Source organism: Pseudophryne corroboree, chromosome 1, assembly GCF_028390025.1.
Source record: "Pseudophryne corroboree isolate aPseCor3 chromosome 1, aPseCor3.hap2, whole genome shotgun sequence".
Classification (NCBI taxonomy): Eukaryota; Metazoa; Chordata; class Amphibia; order Anura; family Myobatrachidae; genus Pseudophryne; species Pseudophryne corroboree.
In genome coordinates, this window is record NC_086444.1 from 277,418,105 (window position 1) to 277,437,550 (window position 19,446).

Sequence of the window (19,446 nt, forward strand, 5' to 3'; positions counted from 1 at the left end):
TATGGAGAACAAAAATGTTGAGGTTCCAAAATTAGGGAAAGATCAAGATCCACTTCCACCTCGTGCTGAAGCTGCTGCCACTAGTCATGGCCGAGACGATGAAATGCCAGCAACGTCGTCTGCCAAGGCCGATGCCCAATGTCATAGTACAGAGCATGTAAAATCCAAAACACCAAATATCAGTAAAAAAAGGACTCCAAAATCTAAAATAAAATTGTCGGAGGAGAAGCGTAAACTTGCCAATATGCCATTTACCACACGGAGTGGCAAGGAACGGCTGAGGCCCTGGCCTATGTTCATGGCTAGTGGTTCAGCTTCACATGAGGATGGAAGCACTCAGCCTCTCGCTAGAAAAATGAAAAGACTCAAGCTGGCAAAAGCACCGCAAAGAACTGTGCGTTCTTCGAAATCCCAAATCCACAAGGAGAGTCCAATTGTGTCGGTTGCGATGCCTGACCTTCCCAACACTGGACGTGAAGAGCATGCGCCTTCCACCATTTGCACGCCCCCTGCAAGTGCTGGAAGGAGCACCCGCAGTCCAGTTCCTGATAGTCAGATTGAAGATGTCAGTGTTGAAGTACACCAGGATGAGGAGGATATGGGTGTTGCTGGCGCTGGGGAGGAAATTGACAAGGAGGATTCTGATGGTGAGGTGGTTTGTTTAAGTCAGGCACCCGGGGAGACATCTGTTGTCCGTGGGAGGAATATGGCCGTTGACATGCCTGGTGAAAATACCAAAAAAATCAGCTCTTCGGTGTGGAAGTATTTCAACAGAAATGCGGACAACATTTGTCAAGCCGTGTGTTGCCTTTGTCAAGCTGTAATAAGTAGGGGTAAGGACGTTAACCACCTCGGAACATCCTCCCTTATACGTCACCTGCAGCGCATTCATAATAAGTCAGTGACAAGTTCAAAAACTTTGGGCGACAGCGGAAGCAGTCCACTGACCAGTAAATCCCTTCCTCTTGAAACCAAGCTCACGCAAACCACCCCACCAACTCCCTCAGTGTCAATTTCCTCCTTCCCCAGGAATGCCAATAGTCCTGCAGGCCATGTCACTGGCAATTCTGACGATTCCTCTCCTGCCTGGGATTCCTCCGATGCATCCTTGCGTGTAACGCCTACTGCTGCTGGCGCTGCTGTTGTTGCTGCTGGGAGTCGATGGTCATCCCAGAGGGGAAATCGTAAGACCACTTTTACTACTTCCACCAAGCAATTGACTGTCCAACAGTCCTTTGCGAGGAAGATGAAATATCACAGCAGTCATCCTGCTGCAAAGCGGATAACTGAGGCCTTGGCATCCTGGGTGGTGAGAAACGTGGTTCCGGTATCCATCATTACTGCAGAGCCAACTAGAGACTTGTTGGAGGTACTGTGTCCCCGGTACCAAATACCATCTAGGTTCCATTTCTCTAGGCAGGCGATACCGAAAATGTACACAGACCTCAGAAAAAGAGTCACCAGTGTCCTAAAAAATGCAGCTGTACCCAATGCCCACTTAACCACGGACATGTGGACAAGTGGAGCAGGGCAGGGTCAGGACTATATGACTGTGACAGCCCACTGGGTAGATGTATGGACTCCCGCCGCAAGAACAGCAGCGGCGGCACCAGTAGCAGCATCTCGCAAACGCCAACTCTTTCCTAGGCAGGCTACGCTTTGTATCACCGGTTTCCAGAATACGCACACAGCTGAAAACCTCTTACGGCAACTGAGCAAGATCATCGCGGAATGGCTTACCCCAATTGGACTCTCCTGTGGATTTGTGGCATCGGACAACGCCAGCAATATTGTGTGTGCATTAAATCTGGGCAAATTCCAGCACGTCCCATGTTTTGCACATACCTTGAATTTGGTGGTGCAGAATTTTTTAAAAAACGACAGGGGCGTGTAAGAGATGCTGTCGGTGGCCAGAAGAATTGCGGGACACTTTCGGCGTACAGGCACCACGTACAGAAGACTGGAGCAACACCAAAAACGCCTGAACCTGCCCTGCCATCATCTGAAGCAAGAAGTGGTAACGAGGTGGAATTCAACCCTATATATGCTTCAGAGGTTGGAGGAGCAGCAAAAGGCCATTCAAGCCTATACAATTGAGCACGATATAGGAGGTGGAATGCACCTGTCTCAAGCGCAGTGGAGAATGATTTCAACGTTGTGCAAGGTTCTGCTGCCCTTTGAACTTGCCACACGTGAAGTCAGTTCAGACACTGCCAGCCTGAGTCAGGTCATTCCCCTCATCAGGCTTTTGCAGAAGAAGCTGGAGACATTGAAGGAGGAGCTAACACGGAGCGATTCCGCTAGGCATGTGGGACTTGTGGATGGAGCCCTTAATTCGCTTAACAAGGATTCACGGGTGGTCAATCTGTTGAAATCAGAGCACTACATTTTGGCCACCGTGCTCGATCCTAGATTTAAAACCTACCTTGGATCTCTCTTTCCGGCAGACACAAGTCTGCTGGGGTTCAAAGACCTGCTGGTGAGAAAATTGTCAAGTCAAGCGGAACGCGACCTGTCAACATCTCCTCCTTCACATTCTCCCGCAACTGGGGGTGCGAGGAAAAGGCTCAGAATTCCGAGCCCACCCGCTGGCGGTGATGCAGGGCAGTCTGGAGCGACTGCTGATGCTGACATCTGGTCCGGACTGAAGGACCTGTCAACGATTACGGACATGTCGTCTACTGTCACTGCATATGATTCTCTCCCCATTGAAAGAATGGTGGAGGATTATATGAGTGACCGCATCCAAGTAGGCACGTCACACAGTCCGTACTTATACTGGCAGGAAAAAGAGGCAATTTGGAGGCCCTTGCACAAACTGGCTTTATTCTACCTAAGTTGCCCTCCCACAAGTGTGTACTCCGAAAGAGTGTTTAGTGCCGCCGCTCACCTTGTCAGCAATCGGCGTACGAGGTTACTTCCAGAAAATGTGGAGAAGATGATGTTCATTAAAATGAATTATAATCAATTCCTCCGTGGAGACATTGACCAGCAGCAATTGCCTCCACAAAGTACACAGGGAGCTGAGATGGTGGATTCCAGTGGGGACGAATTGATAATCTGTGAGGAGGGGGATGTACACGGTGATATATCGGAGGATGATGATGAGGTGGACATCTTGCCTCTGTAGAGCCAGTTTGTGCAAGGAGAGATTAATTGCTTCTTTTTCGGTGGGGGTCCAAACCAACCCGTCATTTCAGTCACAGTCATGTGGCAGACCCTGTCACTGAAATGATGGGTTGGTTAAAGTGTGCATGTCCTGTTTATACAACATAAGGGTGGGTGGGAGGGCCCAAGGACAATTCCATCTTGCACCTCTTTTTTCTTTAATTTTTCTTTGCGTCATGTGCTGTTTGGGGAGTGTTTTTTGGAAGGGCCATCCTGCGTGACACTGCAGTGCCACTCCTAGATGGGCCCGGTGTTTGTGTCGGCCACTAGGGTCGCTTATCTTACTCACACAGCTACCTCATTGCGCCTCTTTTCTTCTTTGCGTCATGTGCTGTTTGGGGAGTGTTTTTTGGAAGGGCCATCCTGCGTGACACTGCAGTGCCACTCCTAGATGGGCCCGGTGTTTGTGTCGGCCACTAGGGTCGCTTATCTTACTCACACAGCTACCTCATTGCGCCTCTTTTTTTCTTTGCGTCATGTGCTGTTTGGGGAGTGTTTTTTGGAAGGGCCATCCTGCGTGACACTGCAGTGCCACTCCTAGATGGGCCCGGTGTTTGTGTCGGCCACTAGGGTCGCTTATCTTACTCACACAGCTACCTCATTGCGCCTCTTTTTTTCTTTGCGTCATGTGCTGTTTGGGGAGTGTTTTTTGGAAGGGCCATCCTGCGTGACACTGCAGTGCCACTCCTAGATGGGCCCGGTGTTTGTGTCGGCCACTAGGGTCGCTAATCTTACTCACACAGCTACCTCATTGCGCCTCTTTTTTTCTTTGCGTCATGTGCTGTTTGGGGAGTGTTTTTTGGAAGGGCCATCCTGCGTGACACTGCAGTGCCACTCCTAGATGGGCCCGGTGTTTGTGTCGGCCACTAGGGTCGCTTATCTTACTCACACAGCTACCTCATTGCGCCTCTTTTTTTCTTTGCGTCATGTGCTGTTTGGGGAGTGTTTTTTGGAAGGGCCATCCTGCGTGACACTGCAGTGCCACTCCTAGATGGGCCCGGTGTTTGTGTCGGCCACTAGGGTCGCTTATCTTACTCACACAGCTACCTCGGTGCAAATTTTAGGACTAAAAATAATATTGTGAGGTGTGAGGTAGTCAGAATAGACTGAAAATGAGTGGAAATGATGGTTTTTGAGGTTAATAATACTTTGGGATCAAAATGATCCCCAAATTCTATAATTTAAGCTGTTTTTTAGGGTTTTTTGAAAAAAACACCCGAATCCAAAACACACCCGAATCCGACAAAAAAAATTCGGTGAGGTTTTGCCAAAACGCGGTCGAACCCAAAACACGGCCGCGGAACCGAACCCAAAACCAAAACACAAAACCCGAAAAATTTCAAGTGCACATCTCTAATGTCACCACATAGGTCGAATTACAGGTTGAGTGATGTTTAATTCGATATTTTTTACCTGTATGAGGGTGACAGAAAGTGTCACCCGCAAGAAGGTAACCACAAGTGGTACAACCACATTTAAAACAGCCCAAGCTTTTGCTAGAGAGAAAATGTGATGGTTTATCCTTATCAGTAACACTTATGTCAGCATGAACCAGTAAATCCCTTAAATTTCGACCTCGTGTAAAACATGGCATAGGATTCATATTCTCAAAAGGCAAATGGCGATCCGTTTTAATAACGTGCCAATGTTTTTTAAGTACCGCATTTACATTTTTGGATTGAGTATTAAATTGATTAATTACCGGGAATCGTGTATTAACATTCTTTTTTTCAGGTTTATGTAACAAACTTTTTCGATCTAAAGTCATTACTCTTTCTCCAGTTTCCACCAAATCTTTTCTAGGGTAACCTCTTATAACTAATTTCTCAATTAATGACTCAATCTGCGTTTTTGCTATAGTGCTGTCAGAATGAATCCTCCAAATCCTTAACATCTGTGAATATGGTAGTGATTTCTTTAAACTGGGGGGATGACAACTGTTATATTGAAGAAGTGTGTTACGATCAGTCAATTTCGTATGTACTGATGTCACAAACCTTTGGGCCTCAATCTGAATATCAACATCTAAAAAATCAATCCTTTTCTGGCTCATTCTAGTAGTAAACTTAATAGGACAGTGGCTACTATTATTAATCTCCATCAATTTAGTGAAAGATGTATCTGTACCTCTCCAGACTATAAATAAATCATCTATAAAGCGTTTATATAACACAATATTATATGAGATGTCTGGATTAGAGAAGAAGATTATTTGTTCAACATTAAACATAAAAATATTAGCTACCATTGGAGCGACGGCTGAGCCCATTGAGTATCCGCTCAACTGAATATAATATCTATTGTCAAACAAAAAGTAATACTTCTTCAAAACAAATTCTAGTAAACTTACACTGAATTCCACAAACATATCAGTGTACATTCCGCTATCCATCAAAAACTCCTTAACCACCTGTAAACAAGTCACATGTGGTATAACTGTATATAAGCTAACCACATCCAGTGGCGCACCCAGGGGGGGGTTTCCGAGCACCCAGAAACCTCCCTCCACTAAAAATATATATATATATATATATATATATATATATATATATTATTATTTTTTAGCTGCATGACTATTATTAATGGCTGTCTAGCGTCCTCTGCAGCCTGCTGTCTTCCTGGTGGCACTTGTAAGTGCAATAAAAGTTTACTTTATTTTAATTATAGTACATATATATATCCATGTGCATACATATATACATATGTATATATATACATACATACATATAAACACACACATATGATATATATATATATATATATATATACACACACACATGTGTGTGTGTGTATATATATATATATGTACTGTATGTGTGTGTACACACATATATATATATATATATATATATATGTGTATGCATTTTTAATATGCTATGTATATGTGTGTGTGTATATATATATATGTGTATATATATATATATATGTGTAGATATATATATATATATATATATATATGTATGTATGTGTAGATATATGTATATATGTATGTATATATATATATATATATATATACCAATGTACACATCCGGCACTCTGTATAACAATGAACATGCCTGGGTGCCCTCCATGAAATAATGCAGTTTCAATACCTTCCCCACCTGTGGCCCAGGTGTGTCTGGAAAAGGACAAGAGGCGGCACTCCAAGGACTTAAAAAAGAGTTTTTTTATGTGCAAAACATGGCAGGACAATAAAGTGCAAACATTAGAAAAAACATGGAGGTCTTACGACGTTTCAAGGCAGCAAGCCTTTTCCTTAGGTAAGTAAACCCATGTGGAATGTGATGTGCAAAAAAAGCATAACAGGGATGTGCAGTCCTTAATGATTAAAATAATACAAAGAAGATACTTATGACACATATTCTGTGTCATAAGTATCTTATTTAGACTTTATATTATTTAAATCATTATTATCCTGTAAAAAAAAAAGTTTGAAATGTGGTCGGAGGCACCGCTCTCGGTGCCTCCCGCTGTCAATATGGAAGGGCCGGAAGCGGGGGGCGGGGCCAAGCATCGGGCAGTAAAAGCCCATTAAAAAAAGCCTTGTTAAGCGGCACCTCTAGAAGTGCCTCTTCACGCCCCTGTCACTAAGGCTGATCTGATTGGGCAGTGGGCATCCCGGGGCTGGTTCTCCCACTACCAGCTGATAATGCCCCCTCTCCTCACCCCTGGAGGTTACAGCTGCGGTAGCCACATCATATGCAGGGAGCGATCAGGGCTGCCGCAGAGGCGCCAGCAGCGCTCACTGCTCAGGGCAGCGTTTCTGAAAAGTGTGCACCGCAGCCAGGGACAATGATCTGTGATGTGGCCCGATCACCCAGTTTGCATACATAACTTGGTGATCGGTGCCTGCATGTGGAGGAGCAGTGCGGGCGGTGCAGCAACTACAAGTGAAAACGGATGCCGGCGCCGACAATGATGGATTGCCCTGCCCGCCCGCACCCCAATCTTATGCAAATGCAGCTGCAGAATGAGCGGGGGATGGGTAATCAGGACCCACAAATATGGTGACCCTCGTGCTCATTTCCATAGGGGGCGCAGCTTCTCCTCTACACATGCTGCGCTCCCTGTCATGAACTACTTCTGCACTCACTGTTAAAGGTTAGTGTGTCACCATGTCCTCCCCCAAAAATTGTGTATGTCACTGTATCCCCCCCCCTCAAGCTCCTGTATGTTTGTCAACTCCCCCTCCCTCCCTCCCTCCCTCCCTCCCTCCCTCCCTCCAGTGTGTCACCATGTCTCCCTCTCCAAGACCCAGTGTGTGTCTGTCTGTGCTACCATGTCCCCCCCATTCCCAGGTGTGTGTGTCACCATGCATTCCTATGTCACCCCCCCAGGCCCCAGTGTGTTTGTCACCATGTCATCCCCAGGCCTCAACATGTGTTACCACGTCGCTCCCCAGGCCTGTGTGTGTGTGTGTGTGTGTGTGTGTGTGTGTGTGTGTGTGTGTGTGTGTGTGTGTGTGTGTGTCACAATGTTCCCCTCCTCCAAGCTCCATTGTTTATGTTTATACGTGCTCCCCCTCCATTAGTATGTATATCACCGTACCCATCCAGTTCCCAATATATGTATCCATGTCACCCCCAAGCCCATGTGTGTCTCTTATCCTTTTTTCTTCTTTGCCTATTACTCCTTTTATATCTATCCCCCCACCTTTTAACATTTACTCTCACCACCCACCTTTCCCTTGTGCCCTCCCGAAACCACTATTTCTCTTGCCTTGCACTTTCTCCTCCCACCCATTTTCTTCCACTTCCACACTCTATACTACTTACCTTCCTTCCAGAGGCGTCTCAAGAGAGGAGGGGACACGTGTGCAGACTCCATGTGTGGGCCCCCTCCTCTCCCGTAGCCAGCAGCGCCGATGCTAGCGCTCTGAGCACTAGAGACTCTGGCACAGTGGCAGAGTCTACAGCACATGCACAGGACGCCGAAAAAATGGCCACCGCACCATTTTTTCGGAGTCCAGCGCATGCACTGTAGACTCTGGCACTGTGCCAGAGTCTCTAGTGCTCAGTGCACTAGCAGCGGCGCTGCTGGCTACGGGAGAGGAGGGGGCCCACACGGTCACCGATGGACGCCGGAAAGGTAAGTATAGAAAAAATGGGTGCAGGGTGTGCGGTGTGCAACCATTATAGATACGCCAGTGCTTCCTCCCCATCTTCTGCTGAAAGCGATGGAGTCCTGCTGGCAAGGATTCAGAAGAGACATGTAGAAACCGGAGGATGGCAGGTAAGTACAAGTAAGCATAATTTCTCCCCCATTCCTCCTCTCTCTCTGCCATCTCCCTCTATTCCTCTCTCTCTCACTCCCATCTCCCCCCTATTTCTCCTCTCTCCTTTTTCCCCGCTACATCTCCTCTTTCCCGTATAAGCCTTTTCCTCCTCTCTCTCTGCCATCTTCTCTATTCCTTCTCCCCCTATTCCTCCTCTCTCTTCCTTCTCCCCCTATTCCTCCTCTCTCTTCCTTCTCCCCCTATTTCTCTCTCGCTCTATCTGCCCTCTCTCCCTTGGCGTTGTTTCCCCCTATCCCTCACTCTCTGTCTGCCATTTCTCCCTATTCCTCCTCTTTCTTCCTTCTCCCCCTATTCCTTCTCTCTCTGACTGCCCTCTCCCTCATTCCTCCTCTCTCCCTTTGCGTTGTCTCCCCCTATTCCTCTCTCTTTCTCCTGTCTCCCCCTGTTCCTCACGTCTCCATACTTCTCCTCTCTCTTCCATCTCCCCATATTCCTCCTCTTTCTTTTCCATAAATTTATAAAAATTGATAATATATTAGCCTCTTGCTCATCACAAGTTTGATGAGCAGACAGGCTGCGGTCATTGGCGGGGGCGGCGGCAGTAGCAGGCATTGGCTCTGGGGCTGTAGGAGTCATCGGCGGTATTCGAAGCATATTATGGCTGTAGTGCCTCACCAGCCACTGACCTCACCGCACGCCACTGAGATTATATATATATATATATATATATATATATATATATATATATAAAGAATCCAAAAGTGCGGCACTCATACGGCTTATAAATCAGACTCAGGATCCCGTTGTTCAGTCAGACTGAACAACGGGATCCTGAGTCTGATTTATAAGTCATATGAGTGCCGCCCTTTTGGATTCCTTGTACATTTTCAATCACCTACGGGGACAGACTATCGGGAGGGCACCGACGCTAGATATACATACAGACAAGGAGTGCCGGCTCCCTGCATCCGATATATAGATAGATATATATATATATATATGGAAAACGGATCTGAGTGCGCTATGAAAGATTGTACTGTTGATCACATCAATCTAATAGGCATAACAACATTTGAGAGACTCAATTTTTAGAATTTATTACATAAAAAGGAGCTTAACATAATATAAAAAAAACCACAGTGGAGTTTTCCAAATGTTGGCTGATATAATTCACAACATTATTTTGTAACATACATCCGAAATGGACTTGGTGATATTAGCTGGCTTTTGTTCACAATATGTGGCGACAGATGGATACAGTACTTAAATTGACCCAACACGTTTCGTCCCTATTCTGGGACTTCCTCAGGGGTATATATCAAATGCCAAATATTTATGAAATATCCTGAAGGGACATGGACTTCACTGTGTTTATCAATAAAAATAGGTATAAAACCAAGTGATTATATTGAAAGGCCTACTGACATGGTTCCACACTTAGAAGGAATCCATATAGTTGGAGATATGGTCTAGTGGCCAAACAAATGCTTTGATACAATTTAATTCTGACTCTGTAAGGATAGTTGATAAACAGTAACTGTTCCACAATTAGAAGACAAGTTCAGCACAATGTGGTCCTCTCAGAGTAAAAGAGAAAGATTCCAAAATGGAATAAATAATTTTTCCCCAAAAAATTCTACACACAATACCCCATAATGACAATGTGAAAAAAGTTTTTTGAGATTTTTGCAAATCTATTAAAAATAAAAAACTAAGAAATCACATGTACATAAGTATTCACAGCCTTTGCTCAATACTTTCTTGATGCACCTTTGGCAGCAATTACAGCCTCAAGTCTTTTTGAATATGATGCCACAAGCTTGGTACACCTATCTTTGGACAGTTTCGCCCATTCCTCTTTGCAGCACCTCTCAAGCTCCATCAGGTTGGATGGGAAGCGTCGGTGCACAGCCATTTTCAGATCTCTCCAGAGATGTTCAATCGGATTCAAGTCTGGGCAGTGGCTGGGACCAGGGCTGGTGCTAGGGTGTTCGGTGCCCCCCCTGCAAACTATAAATTTGCGCCCTCCCATATTTTACAAAGGGACATCGCACATAATGCCCCCTGTAGCAGTGACGCTTATACACATAATGCTCCCTGTAGTAGTGCCGCTTACACACAATGCCCCCTGTGGTAGTGTCGCTTACACACAATGCCCCCTGTGATAGTGGCCCTTACACACGTAACACACCCTGTACCAGTGACGCTTATACAAGACGCAGTGATGCTTACACACGTAATGCATCCTGTAGAAGTGACGCTTACACACGTAGCGCCCCTTGTAGCAGTGATGCTTATACAAGACGCCCCTTGTAGCTGTGATGCTTACACAGCCCCTTGTAGCTGTGATGCTTACACACGTAATGCCCCTGTACCAGTGATGCTTATATACATAATGCTCCCTGTAGCAGTGCAGCTTATACACACAATAAACCCTGTAGTAGTGATGCTTACAGACGTAACGCCCCATGTACCAGTGACGCTTACACACATAACGGCGCCTGTAGAAGTGACACTTGCACACACACCTTGTACCAGTGACGCTTGCACATGTAATGCCCCCTGTACCAGTGACGCTTGCACGAGTAACGCACCCTGTACCAGTGACACTTGCACACGTAACGCTCCCTGTACCAGTGCCACATACACACGTAATGCCCCCTGTACCAGTGCCACATACACACGTAATGCCCCCTGTACCAGTGATGCTTACACACGTATCGCCCCCTGTACCAGTCCGCTTATACACATAACGCCCCCTGTACCAGTGACGCTTACACACATAACGCCTCCTGTACCAGTGACGATTACACACATAATGCCCCCCCCCCCTGTACCAGTGACGCTTACACACGTAACGCCTCCCTTACTAGTGACATTTACACATGCAATGCCCCCTGTACCAGGGACACTTACACACATAACGCCCCCCTGTACCACTAATGCTTAAACATGTAACGCCCCCTGTACCAGTGATGCTTACACACATTATTCCGCACAGTCACACACACTGTACATACATTACACACATACACAGTCCCACATACATATTCACAGATACTGTATACACACACAAACATACTGTATATACAGAAACTGTACACACACACACACACACACACACACTTTCACTCACTTGTTTTCCAGCCACTTACATAAGGAAGGAGCTTATCCCCTGTGTTGCAGTATGCAGCACGGTCCCGTGTAACTCCACCCCTTATTATCTTGTAGCCCCACCCCCTTTTAGGTCCTCACACTGCACTGTAAGTCTGGGGGAGGGGAGGCTTGTAGCTGCTGGCGCCGCTGCCTGTCATGAAGTGTGACAGGCGCAGCAGCCGGCAGCAGGGGGAACAGGGTGGCGCAGCAGGGACATCAGCTCAGCACAGGGATACAGAGCAGGGAGAGCGCCTCTCCTTTCTGGCACCTCCCTGCTTTGCAGCCCTTTGCTGAGCAATTAGTGCCGGGCCTGGCTGGGCCACTAAAGGACATTCACAGAGTTGTCCTGAAGCCACTCCTTTGATATCTTGGCTGTGTGCTTAGGGTCGTTGTCCTGCTGAAAGATGAACCGTCGCCCCAGTCTGAGGTCAAGAGCTCTCTGGAGCAGGTTTTCATCCAAGATGTCTCTGCACATTGCTGCATTCATCTTTCCCTCTATCCTGACTAGTCTCCCAGTTCCTGCCACTGAAAAACATCCACACAGAATGATTCTGACACCACCATGCTTCACTGTAATGTGGGTAATGGCCTGGTGATGAGCGGGGCCTGGTTCAATCTTTGTCTCATCAGACCAGAGAATTTTGTTTTTCATGGTCGGAGAGTCCTTCAGGTGCATTTTGGCAAACTACAGGCGGGCTGCCTAATGCTTTTTACTAAGGAGTGGCTTCCGTCTGGTCACTCTACCATACAGGCCTGATTGGTGGATTGCTGCAGAGATGGTTGACCTTCTGGAAGGTTCTCCTCTCTCCACAGAGGAATGCTGTAGCTCTGACAGAGTGATTATCGGTTCATGGTCACCTCTCTGACTTCTCCCCAGATCGCTCAGTTTAGACGGCTAGCCAGCTCTAGGAAGAGTCCTGGTGGTTCTGAACTTCTTCCATTTACGGATGAGGGAGGCCACTGTGCTCATTGGGACCTTCAAAGCAGCAGATATTTTTCTGTACCATTCCCCAGATTTGTGCATCAAGACAATCCTGTCTTGGAGGTCTACAGACAATTCCTTTGACTTTATACTTGGTTTGTGCTCTGACATGCACTGTCAAGTGTGGGACCTTATATAGACAAGTGTGTGCCTTTCCAAATTATGTCCAATCAACTGGATTTACCACAGGTTGACTCCAATTAAGCTGTAGAAACATCTCAAGGATGATCAGTGGAAACATGATGCATCTGTCACGATCCGGGTATCTGGACGCCATTTCTTACCCATCAGATGCCTCCTAAGGCTGGCTCAGCGCTCCAGGACCGGATCCCATCTGTTATCCTGATGTGTACATTCCTGTATCCTCTCCTGTCACTCTGGGACGCTGTCACAGTAAACGCCATATTACACCTGGCATGGCGTCTCCCGCGGCCTCCGCCGCCGTCCCTGAACTTCTGCATGCAGAGTGTCTGAGTGGCGATTACGTCAGCCGCGGCCTCCGCTGTGTCCGCGTGGTTGGATGTGCATCTGTCAGCCTGGCGCCTCCTGTCTCCGGTGGCCGGCGCCGCCATTACTGTTTTCATTACCACATGGATTACAAACCAAACTTCCCTCCAAGTGTCTGCATGGGCGCAGCCATCTTGGATTCTGTCAGCTGATCATTTCCACCAATCTGTTGTCAGTATTGATAATCTGCATAATTGCCTAGCCAATCCCTTCCTTGCTGCAGGTATAAATACACTGTGCCTGAGCAAGGAAGGCGTCAGTGCTTTGGTTGTCAAACCTAGTTCCTGTTTGTCTCTCTCCTGTGATTGTCTTCCAGGTTCCAGCTCCTGTCTCAAGACTTCCACCATAGAGACCCGCACCAGCATTCCACCTGCGGTGTAGCCTGACTCTCCAATCCATTGTGGATTCATCTGTTTCCAGCTACAACATTACCTGCTTCCAGCTCAGCTTCCAGCAGAGTACAGCTTCCCTTAAAGGGCCGGTGTCCTTTCTACACTTTACCACTCTCCACCGGTATTATTATTTCTCCGCTCTCAAGTTCTACATTTCAGTTCATATTTCATCGCTCCCAAGTTCATTTATTATTTAACTGGTTCCAGCCAGTATCCACTCCGTGCTAACAACAGTCTGGTTCCAGCCAGTATCCACAGCAGCTGTTTTATCTTCAGCAACCCAGCCTTTCCTGGAACACCAGCTGGCACAATCCTGGGTTATCTCCATTGCTACAGTCGGGCCTGGTAAGGACTTTCCATCTAGAAAGATCATAAGAACTATCTCACACTACCAGTGCCCTGTGGCTCCTGCCATCCTGTAGTACCCAGGAACTGTATTTATTCTTTGCTGACTTTTACGTTTTCTTTTACTGCTGCTGTGTTGCGGAGTTGTCATAATAAACATCATTGACTTTTATCCAAGTTGTCGTGGTCACGCCTTCGGGCAGTTATTATTCATGTTACTTACATGTCCAGGGGTCTGATACAACCTCCCAGGTTCCGGTACATCTCAGCCCCTACAACTGAGGCTGTCAGCTCTGGCCCTCAGTTGTGACAGTAAGCACTGACCTAATGAATCCAGCCGGAGACCAGGATCAAGCGGCCAGGCCGATGCAAGAACTGGCAGCCCGACTAGAACATCAGGAGGCTGCACAGGGCCACATCATCCGCTGTCTCCAGGATCTCTCTACTCGGCTGGATGGGATTCAGACAACTCTCCGTGGATCAGGCGCGTCTGGTGCGTCAACCACAGTGACTCCAGCTATAACCCCACCCACCTTACCCATTTCTGCTCCACGTCTTCATCTTCCAACGCCAGCAAAATTTGACGGATCTCCAAGATTCTGCAGGGGATTTCTCAACCAGTGTGAGATTCAGTTTGAGCTACAACCTGGCAGTTTTCCCAGTGACCGTACAAAAATTGCCTACATTATTTCTCTTCTCAGTGGCTCAGCCCTTGATTGGGCATCACCATTATGGGAGAGGTCCGACACCCTGCTATCTTCCTACACTGCCTTCGTGTCAACATTCAGGCGCATCTTCGACGAGCCAGGCCGGGTAACCTCAGCTTCATCCGAGATTCTCCGTTTACGCCAGGGGTCACGTACTGTAGGACAATATCTGATACAGTTCCAGATCCTGGCATCCGAACTGGCATGGAACGACGAGGCCCTGTATGCTGCATTCTGGCATGGCTTATCTGAGCGTATTAAAGATGAGTTAGCTACCAGAGACTTACCTTCTAAGTTAGATGAGCTAATCTCACTCTGCACGAAAGTTGATTTACGTTTCAGAGAGAGAGCAACTGAGCGTGGAAGATCATTTGCTCCAAAATCTTCTGCTCCTCCTCCTCGTCAACTGTCACCATCTAAAGATGAGCCCATGCAACTTGGCCGTTCCCGTTTAACTCCTGCTGAGCGCCGAAGACGTCTCTCCGAGTCTCTCTGTCTCTATTGTGCAGCTCCGTCTCACACCATTAATGCCTGTCCCAAACGTCCGGGAAACTCCAAATCCTAGCTCGCCAAGGAGAGGGCCGGCTAGGAGTAATGATCTCCTCTCCATCTCCTCAAGATTGTAATCTCCCAGTCTCGCTTCAAGTTGCTCAACGTTATCGGAACGTCATTGCCCTCCTTGATTCCGGAGCGGCTGGGAACTTTATTACCGAAGCCTATGTTAAACGGTGGTCCCTACCCACCGAGAGACTTCCTTCGTCCATTTCTTTAACTGCCGTGGATGGCAGCAAAATTTTTGATGCAGTTATTTCTTTAAGGACTCTACCAATTCGTCTGAGAGTGGGAGTTCTTCATTCCGAACTTATTTCTTTTTTAGTGATTCCAAGAGCCACACATCCTGTGGTCCTGGGCCTTCCATGGCTCCGTCTTCACAATCCTACAATTGATTGGACGACTACGCAAATCCTGGCATGGGGTTCCTCCTGTGCTGAGACATGTTTGTTTAAAGTATTGCCTGTCTGTTCTTCCTCCCCCAGGTCATCTGATGTTCCACCTCCTCCATATCAAGATTTCACGGATGTGTTCAGTAAAGCTTCTGCTGATATCCTTCCTCCTCATAGAGAATGGGACTGCCCGATTGATCTCGTTCCAGGGAAGGTTCCACCTCGAGGCCGAACTTATCCGTTGTCTCTGCCTGAGACGCATTCTATGGAGAAATATATTAAAGAGAACCTAGCAAAGGGGTTCATTCGACCTTCTTCTTCTCCAGCCGGCGCAGGCTTCTTTTTTGTAAAAAAGAAAGATGGTGGTCTGCGGCCGTGCATCGACTACAGAGGTTTGAACGACATTACCATCAAGAACCGTTATCCTTTACCCCTGATTACTGAGCTCTTTGACAGAGTTAGCGGAGCTACCATCTTTACAAAGCTGGACTTGAGAGGTGCATACAATCTCATCCGGATCCGTGAGGGTGACGAGTGGAAGACCGCCTTTAACACCCGTGACGGACATTATGAGTACCTCGTCATGCCCTTCGGATTGAGCAATGCTCCAGCTGTCTTCCAGCATTTTGTCAATGAGATCTTCAGAGACATTTTATACCGTCATGTCGTGGTCTATCTAGACGATATCCTCATTTTTGCCAACGATTTAGAGGAACATCGTTTTTGGGTTAAAGAGGTTCTGTCCCGTCTCCGTGTCAATGATCTCTATTGCAAATTAGAAAAATGCGTCTTTGAAGTCAAGTCCATTCCGTTTCTAGGGTACATTGTGTCCGGTTCCGGACTAGAGATGGATCCTGAGAAACTACAAGCAATCCAAAATTGGCCGGTACCCTTAACCCTCAAAGGGGTCCAGAGGTTCTTAGGGTTCGCCAACTATTACCGAAAGTTTATACGAGACTTTTCCACCATTGTGGCGCCTATTACTGCTTTCACTAAGAAGGGTGCTAACCCGTCCAAGTGGTCTGAAGAAGCCATGCAAGCATTTCATCTTTTAAAACAAAGGTTCATCTCTGCGCCTGTTCTGAAACAGCCTGACATCGACTCTCCTTTCATCTTAGAGGTGGATGCCTCCTCCGTTGGAGTAGGAGCGGTGTTATCTCAGAGGGCTAAAGATGGCCATTTACACCCTTGCAGTTTCTTCTCCCGGAAGTTCTCCCCAGCTGAGCGCAACTATGCCATTGGCGACCAGGAGTTGCTAGCCATCAAGCTCGCTCTAGAAGAGTGGAGGTATCTGTTGGAGGGAGCTTCTCATTCAATCACCATACTTACAGACCACAAGAACCTTTTATATCTGAAAGGCGCACAATGTCTCAACCCTCGTCAGGCCAGATGGGCACTTTTCTTTTCCAGGTTCGACTTTAAACTCCAGTTCTGTCCGGGCTCTCAGAATCGCAAGGCCGATGCCCTTTCCCGCTCATGGGAGCAAGAAAATGAGTCAGAGTCTTCAGACAAGCATCCTATTATAAATCCGTTGGCATTCTCCACGGTAGGGATGGACTCTACGCCCCCATCAGGGAAAAGTTTTGTGAAACCGATGCTAAGGAAGAAGCTCATGCATTGGGCCCATGCTTCCCGTTTTGCCGGACATACAGGTATCCAAAAAACCCTGGAGTTTATCTCTAGGTCCTATTGGTGGCCAACTCTGAAAAAGGACGTCTTGGAGTTTATTGCATCTTGCCCAAAGTGTGCTCAACATAAGGTATCCCGCCAGTCGCCTGCGGGGCAACTGGTTCCACTATCTGTTCCCCGTCGACCTTGGACCCATTTGTCGATGGATTTTATTACAGATTTACCCATGTGCAACAAGTTCAATACCATCTGGGTGGTAGTTGACCGGTTCACCAAGATGGCACACTTCATTCCTCTCACCGGTCTTCCGTCAGCTTCCAAGTTGGCTCAAGTATTCATACAAGAGATCTTCCGACTCCACGGTCTTCCTGAAGAAATTATCTCAGATCGAGGAGTTCAATTCACAGCCAAATTCTGGCGAAGTTTATGTCAAGTCCTCCAAGTCAAGCTAAAGTTTTCCACGGCTTACCATCCTCAGACCAATGGTCAAACCGAGAGGGTGAATCAGGACTTGGAGGCCTTCCTCCGCATCTATGTGTCCTCCTCTCAAGATGACTGGGTTCAATTACTTCCCTGGGCCGAGTTCTGTCATAACAACCAGTATCATTCTTCATCTGCTTCAACACCATTCTTCACTAACTTTGGATTCCACCCTAAAGTCCCTGAGTTCCAACCGCTTCCAGCAACTTCTGTTCCCGCAGTGGATATCACCTTGCATCAGTTTGCCAATATCTGGAAGAGCGTACGATCAGCTCTGCTCAAGGCATCGTTCAGGTACAAGAAGTTTGCGGATAAGAAGCGTCGAGCAGTTCCTGCTCTCAAGGTGGGTGATCGGGTATGGTTATCCACGAAGAATTTGAGGTTAAGAGTTCCCAGTATGAAGTTTGCACCTCGCTATATCGGTCCTTTCAAGATTGAACAAGTCATCAATCCTGTTGCTTACAGACTCCAGTTGCCTCCCTTCTTAAAAATACCCAGGACATTCCATGTTTCCCTGTTGAAACCGCTGATCTTGAATCGGTTTCATTCCTCACTTCCTCCAACTCCGAAAGTCCAAACTCAACGAGGCGTTGAGTATGAAGTGGCCAAGATCCTGGACTCACGTCACCGTTACGGTCAACTACAATATCTTATTGACTGGAAGGGTTATGGTCCTGAGGAACGTTCGTGGACCAATGCTTCTGATGTCCATGCTCCTGCCTTGGTCCGGAGATTCCATTCCAAGTTTCCTCAAAAGCCAAAGAAGTGTCCTGGGGCCACTCCTAAAGGGGGGTGCTGTCACGATCCGGGTATCTGGATGCCATTTCTTACCCATCAGATGCCTCCTAAGGCTGGCTCAGCGCTCCAGGACCGGATCCCATCTGTTATCCTGATGTGTACATTCCTGTATCCTCTCCTGTCACTCTGGGACGCTGTCACAGTAAACGCCATATTACACCTGGCATGGCGTCTCCCGCGGCCTCCGCCGCCGTCCCTGAACTTCTGCATGCAGAGTGTCTGAGTGGCGATTACGTCAGCCGCGGCCTCCGCTGTGTCCGCGTGGTTGGATGTGCATCTGTCAGCCTGGCGCCTCCTGTCTCCGGTGGCCGGCGCCGCCATTACTGTTTTCATTACCACATGGATTACAAACCAAACTTCCCTCCAAGTGTCTGCATGGGCGCAGCCATCTTGGATTCTGTCAGCTGATCATTTCCACCAATCTGTTGTCAGTATTGATAATCTGCATAATTGCCTAGCCAATCCCTTCCTTGCTGCAGGTATAAATACACTGTGCCTGAGCAAGGAAGGCGTCAGTGCTTTGGTTGTCAAACCTAGTTCCTGTTTGTCTCTCTCCTGTGATTGTCTTCCAGGTTCCAGCTCCTGTCTCAAGACTTCCACCATAGAGACCCGCACCAGCATTCCACCTGCGGTGTAGCCTGACTCTCCAATCCATTGTGGATTCATCTGTTTCCAGCTACAACATTACCTGCTTCCAGCTCAGCTTCCAGCAGAGTACAGCTTCCCTTAAAGGGCCGGTGTCCTTTCTACACTTTACCACTCTCCACCGGTATTATTATTTCTCCGCTCTCAAGTTCTACATTTCAGTTCATATTTCATCGCTCCCAAGTTCATTTATTATTTAACTGGTTCCAGCCAGTATCCACTCCGTGCTAACAACAGTCTGGTTCCAGCCAGTATCCACAGCAGCTGTTTTATCTTCAGCAACCCAGCCTTTCCTGGAACACCAGCTGGCACAATCCTGGGTTATCTCCATTGCTACAGTCGGGCCTGGTAAGGACTTTCCATCTAGAAAGATCATAAGAACTATCTCACACTACCAGTGCCCTGTGGCTCCTGCCATCCTGTAGTACCCAGGAACTGTATTTATTCTTTGCTGACT